Here is a 7,541-nt window from a genome sequence, read left to right as displayed (position 1 = left end):
AGTCACCATCAGCAGTGATTTTGTAGCCCAAGAAAATAAAGTCTCTCACTGTTTCCACTGTTTCCCCATCTATTTGCCATGAAGTGATGGGACCAGATGCCATGATCTGAGTTTTTTTGAATGTTGAGTTTTAAGCCAACTTTTTCACTCCCCTCTTTCCTGAATAGGCTCTTTTCTTTCTGCCATAAGGGTGGTGTCATCTGCATATCTGAGGTTATTAATCTTTCTCCTGGCAATCTCGATTCCACCTTGTGCTTCATGCAGTCTGGAATTTACATGATGTACTCTGCATATGGGCTTCCCTGGTGGCTCAGAGGTTAAAGCGTCTGCCTCCAATGTGGGAGGCCCGGGTTCGATCCCTGGGTCGGGAAGATCCCCTGGAGAAGGAAATGGTAACCCACTCCAGTATTCTTGCCTGGAGAATCCCATGGACGGAGAAGCCTGGTAGGCTACAGTCCATAGGGTCGCAAAGAGTCGGACACGACTGAGCGACTGAATGGAACGGACTCTGCATATAAGTTAAATCAGCAAGGTGAAAATATACAGCCTCGACTTACTCCTTTCCCAATTTGGAACCAGTCCGTTGTTCCATGTTCATTTCTAACTGCTGCTTCTTGAGCTGCACACAGGTTTCTCGGGAAAGCTATGGCATTTTGCTACAGCAGCGCTAATGGACTAAGACATAAAATAAGGGAATTCCACAAATCACTATGTTCATAAATTCTAAGGCTTTAGAAAAATGGACCAATTCCTCAAAACTGCACAAACTACCAAAACTCAATCAAGATGAAGGAGACAATTTGAATAGCCTTATAACCGTCAAATCTGTAAAAGTAAAATTTGACAAACTGGGCCTCATCACAAGTTAAATTCTGGACTTTCCTGGTGGCTCAGTGGATACGGATCCACCTGCCAATGCCAGACAGTGGATAAGGATCCACCTGTTCAATCCCTGGTCCGGGAAGATTCCACTTGCCTCGGAGCAAATAAGCCTGTGAGCTGCAACTACTGAACCCACAGGCCACACCTGCTGAAGCCCGCACATTGTAAAGCCTGTGCTCCCAGCAAGAGAAGCCCGAGCACCACAGCGGGGGAGCAGCCCCACTCACCGCAGCCAGAGAAAAACCCACATGGCACCCAAGCCTCAGCACAGCCCAAAAATTCCATAAAAGTTTAATGTTTGTTTTGTGAAATGTCTTGTAAAGATGAAAAGATAAACTACTCAGTAGGTCCTTCTTGGTTATCCTCTGTGAATACAGCAGGGTGTACGTGAGATTCCCAAACTCCCTGACTATCCCTTCCCCCTCAGCAACCATAAGTTTGTTTTCCAAGTCTGTGAGTCTCTTTCTGTTTACATGGAGCTCTACCTGTTATGTGCCAGCCTGGATGGGAGGAGGATTTGGGGGAGAGTGGATCCATGTATATGTATGGCTGAGTCTCTTCGCTGTTCACCTAAAACCACCACAATATTGTTGACCGGCCATGTGTACACGCTTAGCAGCTCAGTCATGTCCGGCTGCTTGTGACTCTATGGACTGTAGCCTGGACTGTAACACCTGGAGACTCTGTGGGGGAGATGGGCAGAAAAGAGTAGGAAGGAAAATGTGAGTCAAGAAATAGTCCGTGCAAGGGACAGAGGAGCACTGCGGCAGGGGTGCGGCAGGGGCAGCACGGCTGAACCAGGTCTGGACCACCTCCTGCCCCAGCCTCCTCCCCTAGCTCCGTCACGTCTCCCTCACGATTAGATACCCCGTGGCCTCAGACCTTGCTCTCTTTCAGTTCTCCCTCCATTGGTGGCCTCATCCTGTGGGTGCTCTAAACACTGTATTAGTCAAGGTTCTCAAGAGAGACAGAGCCAATAGGATGGAGAGAGACAAATGAGAAGCTTTATTCTAAGACTGGCTCACGTGACAGGGATGGAGGCCAGGAAGTCCACCGTCTGCCATCCATAAGCTGGGAACCAGAAAAACTGGTGGGTAATTCAGTCTGCGGGCCTGATAGTTTAGGGGGGGGAGAGGCACGGGGCAATGGTGCTCCAGTAGAGACGGAATCCTCCCTTCCTCTGCCTTTTCATCCCACTTGGATGATGCCACCTGAACTTGGGAGGGTCACTCTCTTTTCTTAGACAATTCAAGTGCTAATCTCTTCTAGAAACACCCTCGCAGACACACCCAGAAGGAATATTTTACCAGATCCCTGGGCAGCCCTTAGCCCAGTCAAGTTAACACATGATTAACCATCAGAAGCAACATCTATTTGCAGGAAACTCCCAAATTCACGGGCTTCCCTGGTGACTCAGACAGTAAAGAACCTGCCTGCAATGCGGGAGGCCTGGGTTTGATCCCTGGGTCAGGAAGATCCCCCGGAGAGGGAATGGCAACCCACTCCAGAATGCTTGCCTGGAGAATTCCATGAGCAGAGGAGACTGGCAGGCCTCAGTCCACGGGACTGCAAAGAGGCGGACAGGACTGAGCGCCTTTCACCCGCCCAAATTCACATCTCCTGCCCAGATTTCTGTCCCCAACCCTGGCCCTGTGCGTCCCATTCTCCGTGAACATGTCTAACAGGTTCTGCCCACATCCTCCCTGAGCTCGGGCAGCCACAGTGAGCAGCAACTTGAAGTGGGATCTCGGCTCCCCGGGAATCAAACGCAGGCCACGGCAGAGAGAGTGCCAGACCCTGATCGTTAGACCACCAGGAGCTAGTGGCTAGCAGCAGGGCCCTGGCGCCTGCCTGCCTGAAGAAAGACCTCGGCAAAGAGACGAAAGCAGTGAGGCAGGGAACCTGTTTATTACGGACGAAGACACATGTAGGGAAGCACAAGCAGACTGAGAGGCACACGCTGGAGCGGTGTAAACCACTCAACTGAAGAATTGACTGCTTTTGATCCAGCCGGTCCATCCTAAAGGAGATCAGTCCCGGGAGGTCATTGGAAGAACTGATGCTGAAGCTGAAGCTCCAATACTTTGGCCACCCGATGTGAAGAGCCGACTCATTGGAAAAGACCCTGATGCTGGGAAAGACTGAAGGCAGGAGGAGAAGGGGACGACAGAGGATGAGATGGTTGGATGGCATCACTGACTCAATGGACACGAGTTTGAACAAGCTCCAGGAGATGGTGAAGGACAGGGAAGCCTGGCGTGCTGCAGTCCATGGGGCTGCAGAGTCGGACACGACTTAACAACTGAAAAACAGCAACAACAAATCACTTACTGGGGGAGTTCTTTTGGGTTTCCTCTAGTTGATCATCTTGCTTGTCGGGCCCTGAGTCCATACCTCGCCTGAGGCAGGGTCCTCCCCTGTGCGCATGCGCATCTTTTAGCCAAGATGGATTCCCGCGCAAGGGTCTCTGGGGAGTTGATAGAACATATTATGGCCTAGCATCCCCTCCCTTGAGGACCCTTTCTGTGCGTGTATAGTCTGGGGGGTCTCCGTGACCCCAAGAGTGAGAAGTATGTGGTCTCTTCGTCTCTTCCCTATGCAGGGCTCAGCCCCTCGCTGTTCCCGCCATTCCCGTTATCTTAAAGTGTGCATGGGAGACAAAGCCCGGCTGCTTATCCCGTTCCTGTTATTATGTCTGTTTTTCAAATGCAAACAGGAGGCTAGAGGTAAACGTCTAAACTGGGACCCATCCATCTCCTGCCTCAAACCCACCCACACCTTCCCCAGGTGAGCTAATCGACATTCCACCCTTCAGACCTGACCAGCATCCTCAATGCTGCTCATTTACATGCACCCCACATCAAAAGAAGGCTACTGCCTTCTCATCCCCTCCACTGCACCCGGTCTAAGAACCCTCACCTCTCATCTGGATTATTGAGGTGTCCCTTGGATTCTACCTGGGGATTCTTTAAAAATGTAGCTCAGAGCTCACAGTCGCATTATTCATAATGACAAAAAAAGGCCAAAGAAAAAACCGAAAGGTTCTTCACTGACGACGGAATAGACAAAGGTGACCCACCCGCACGATGGGGTACCATTACCCATAAAAAGTGACTTTTCTGCTGATTCATTTGTTTTGAGGCTTCCCTGATGGCTCAGTGGTAAAGAATTTGCCTGCAACGCAGGAGACTCAGATTCAGTCCCTGGGTCCGGAAGATCCCCTGGAGAAGGAAATGGCAACCCATTCCAGTATTTTTGCCTGGAGAATCCCATGGACAGAGGAGCCTGGGGGGCTATAGTCTCCAAGGTCCCAAAAGAGTCAGACACAACTTAGTGACTAAACAGCAACAACAAGAAAACCAGTTGTTTTGCTGAAAGTTTTTTGTTTTAGGTTCAAAAGATTCATTAACAAAAGAAACCACTCGTTACACACAAATAAACAATTTCCATTTTTTGATAGATATTTAGCTTAATCTCAATATACGGTCATTAAAAAACAAGAAATAGAAACAACAGAGAGAAGAAAGAATGCAGCACATCCATCACCAAACTGAGCCAACAACCCACGTCTGGATGTGAGCAGTGCTGGGAAGCCCCTCCTTAAAAACAACTTGGAGTCCCAACTGGGAAAAGGTCCTGGGCAGTGTGTCTATCCCATGGATGAGACTTCAAATTCCAGTTTGAGGGGGCTCCCGCTTATAATCCCACTCAGTAAACAGACATCATCATCAGTTTGCCTGCAAAACTGCAGCTCTGGTTTTACTTTAACTTTTTTACAATATGGTTTGTTTCACTTTGTGAGTCACAGGATTTCATTAGACCCTGGGGGGCTAGGCCAGACCCTCAGGGGCTCAAGAGATTCCAGGACCCACTCCCTCTCTTACCTAAGGGCCACCTGATTGGCTGTGCGTGCGTGCAGGCACAGCATCTGGGCAGTATCCGGGCAGGTCAGAAGCAGTTCAGAGTCCTGGTCTCCTGCTTCTGAAGCCCGAACAAGGCTTTCCTCTATTTTAATTTCCCTAATACCAGTGGTTAAGAATCCACCTGCCAATGCAGGGGACGTGGGTTCAATCCCCGATCTGGGAAGATCCCACATGCCGCAGGGCAACTAAGCCCACGTGCTTCAACTACTGAGGCCCATGTGCCTATTTTTGTGTTAGCCACTCAGTCGTGTCCCACTCTTTGAGACCCCCATGGACTATACCCCACCAGGCTCCTCTCTCTATGGAATTCTCCAAGCAAGAATACTGGAGTGGGTTGCAATTCCCTTCTCCAGGGGATCTTCCCGACCCAGGGAACGAACCCTGGTCTCCAGCATTGCATGTGAATTCTTCACCATGTGCCTAGAGCCCACAATAAAGAGTATCCCCCACTCACAGCAACTAGAGAAAGCTCGTGCACAGCAGTGAAGACACAACACAGCCAAAAATAAATAAAGTAAAAAGAGGGCTTCCCAGGTGGCACTTTAGGGGTAAAGAATCCACCTGCCAATTCAGGAGACGCAAGGGACATAGGTTTTTATTCCTGGAGAGGGAAGATCCCCTCAGGGAGGAAAGGGCACCCCACTCCAGTATTCTTGCCTGGAAAACTTCATGGGCAGAGGAGCCTGGGGGGCTACAGTCCAGGCCTCAAAGAGTCAGACACAACTGAGCACACACACAAAATAAAAAGAAATGAAGCACTGTTACAGGCTACAACATGCACGAACCTTGAAGACGTCACACTCAGTTAAAGAAACCAGGCACAAAAGGTCCCACAGTGTGTGGTTCCGCTTACATGAAACGTCGTAACAGTCAAATCCAGACAGACAGAAGTCAACTAGTGGTTGCCAGAAGCTGGAGAAAGAGTGGGAGAGGGGGGAGGAAGGGACTGCTGATGAGTACCAGGTTTCTACAAAGGTGATGAAAATATTCTAAAATTAGCTAATGGTAGGGGTTGCACAACAATATAAATATGCTGAAAACCACTCAATGGTACACGTTTTAAAATACTGATGTATCTATCTGACTCAGGTCTAAGTTGCAGTAAGAGAGATCTTTGCTGCGTCATGTGGGATATTCCCTGCCGGACTGCGAGCTCTCTAGTGGTGGCACGAAGGCTGAGTCACCTCCTTGTATGTGGGACCTTAGTTCTCCCACCAGGATTCCAACCAGCGCTCTCTGCCTTGCAAGGCAGGTTCTTAACCACTGCACCACGAGTGAAGTAGCTGAATTGTACACTTTAAAAGGGTGAGTTGCAGGGAATATGAATTATACCTCAATTTTTTTCCAAGGTAACTCAGATGGCTTCAGGCTTCCACTCAGCCTCTGCAGGGGCTCAGGGAAGGTAAAGCCAGGTTCTGACCTTGCTCCTCCTTATTGGCCCCCTCCCCTCACCGACCACCCCCTGCCTTCCCAGCTCTGCCCCAGCACCCTGCGCCCTCCTCTGCTTCTGCTCTTGCCGTGGGCCCGCCCTTACGGCCCCCACACCTCTCTACCTGGCCCCTCACGCCTGCACACTGGGGGCCTGCTCCAAAGCCGCCTTCTCAACGTGTAGAGACCCCCACCTCCACACTCCCCGTCCCCCACCCCCATGCTCTTGGCCCCTGGCTTGCACTGACTTCAGGCTTAACTGCACTTTCTTATCTGCATGATGTAACCTTGCGCACTGACGCTGCAAGCTCCGGGCGGGTGCGGCCTTCCGCACTTCATTCCTGAATTTGTCTCCAGGACCTACTCTGTAGTACACAGTTCAGTTCAGTTCAGTCGCTCAGTCGTGTCCGACTCTCCACGACCCCATGAATCACAGCACGCCAGGCCTCCCTGTCCATACCAACTCCCGGAGTTCACTCAAACTCATGTCCACAGAGTCGGTGATGCCATCCAGCCATCTCATTCTCGGTCGTCCCCTTCTCCTCCCGCCCCCAACCTTTCCCAGCATCAGAGTCTTTTCCAGTGAGTCAACTCATCGCATGAGGTGGCCAAAGTATTGCAGTTTCAGCTTTAGCATCAGTCCTTCCAATGAACACCCAGGATCGATCTCCCTTAGAATGGACTGGTTGGATCTCCTTGCGGTACAAGGGACTCTCAAGAGTCTTCTCCAGCACCACAGTTCAAAAGCATCAATTCTTCGGCGATCAGCTTTCTTCACAGTCCAGCTCTCACATCCATACATGACCACGGGAAAAACCATAGCCTTGACTAGAGGGACCTTTGTTAGGCGTCAAGAAACGCTAGTAAGCCTTCTACGCAATAACGACGATAACTTTAGAAATTAAGTGTTTTTTTTTTTTAATTTTAAAAACTAAATAAAGTTCTTAATAGTCTTTCCTGCACACAGATCTGCAGGAGGCACTAAAGGATATTTGTTGCTTAGTCGCTAAGTCCTGTCTGACTCTTGCGACCCCATGGACCATGACCCACCCAGGCTCCTCTGTCCACGGGATTTCCCAGGCAAGGACACTGGAGTGGGGAGCCATGTCCTTCTCCAGGGGATCTTCCCGACCCAGGGACCGAACCCGCCTCTCCAACATTGGCAGGCCGATTCTTTACCACTGAGCCACCAGGGAAGCCCAAACGACATGCATTCTCACAAATGTTAATAAATAAATCCACTTATTATTATGAGCACCCGCTGCGCAACGTTCCAAAAGAAACAGAGGGCGACTGCGCTCTGAGTTT

This window comes from Moschus berezovskii, chromosome 25, assembly GCF_049115385.1.
Source record: "Moschus berezovskii isolate FMDL1 chromosome 25, NW_MosBer_1.0, whole genome shotgun sequence".
NCBI lineage: Eukaryota > Metazoa > Chordata > Mammalia > Artiodactyla > Moschidae > Moschus > Moschus berezovskii.
Note: the sequence above shows the minus strand (reverse complement) of the source record.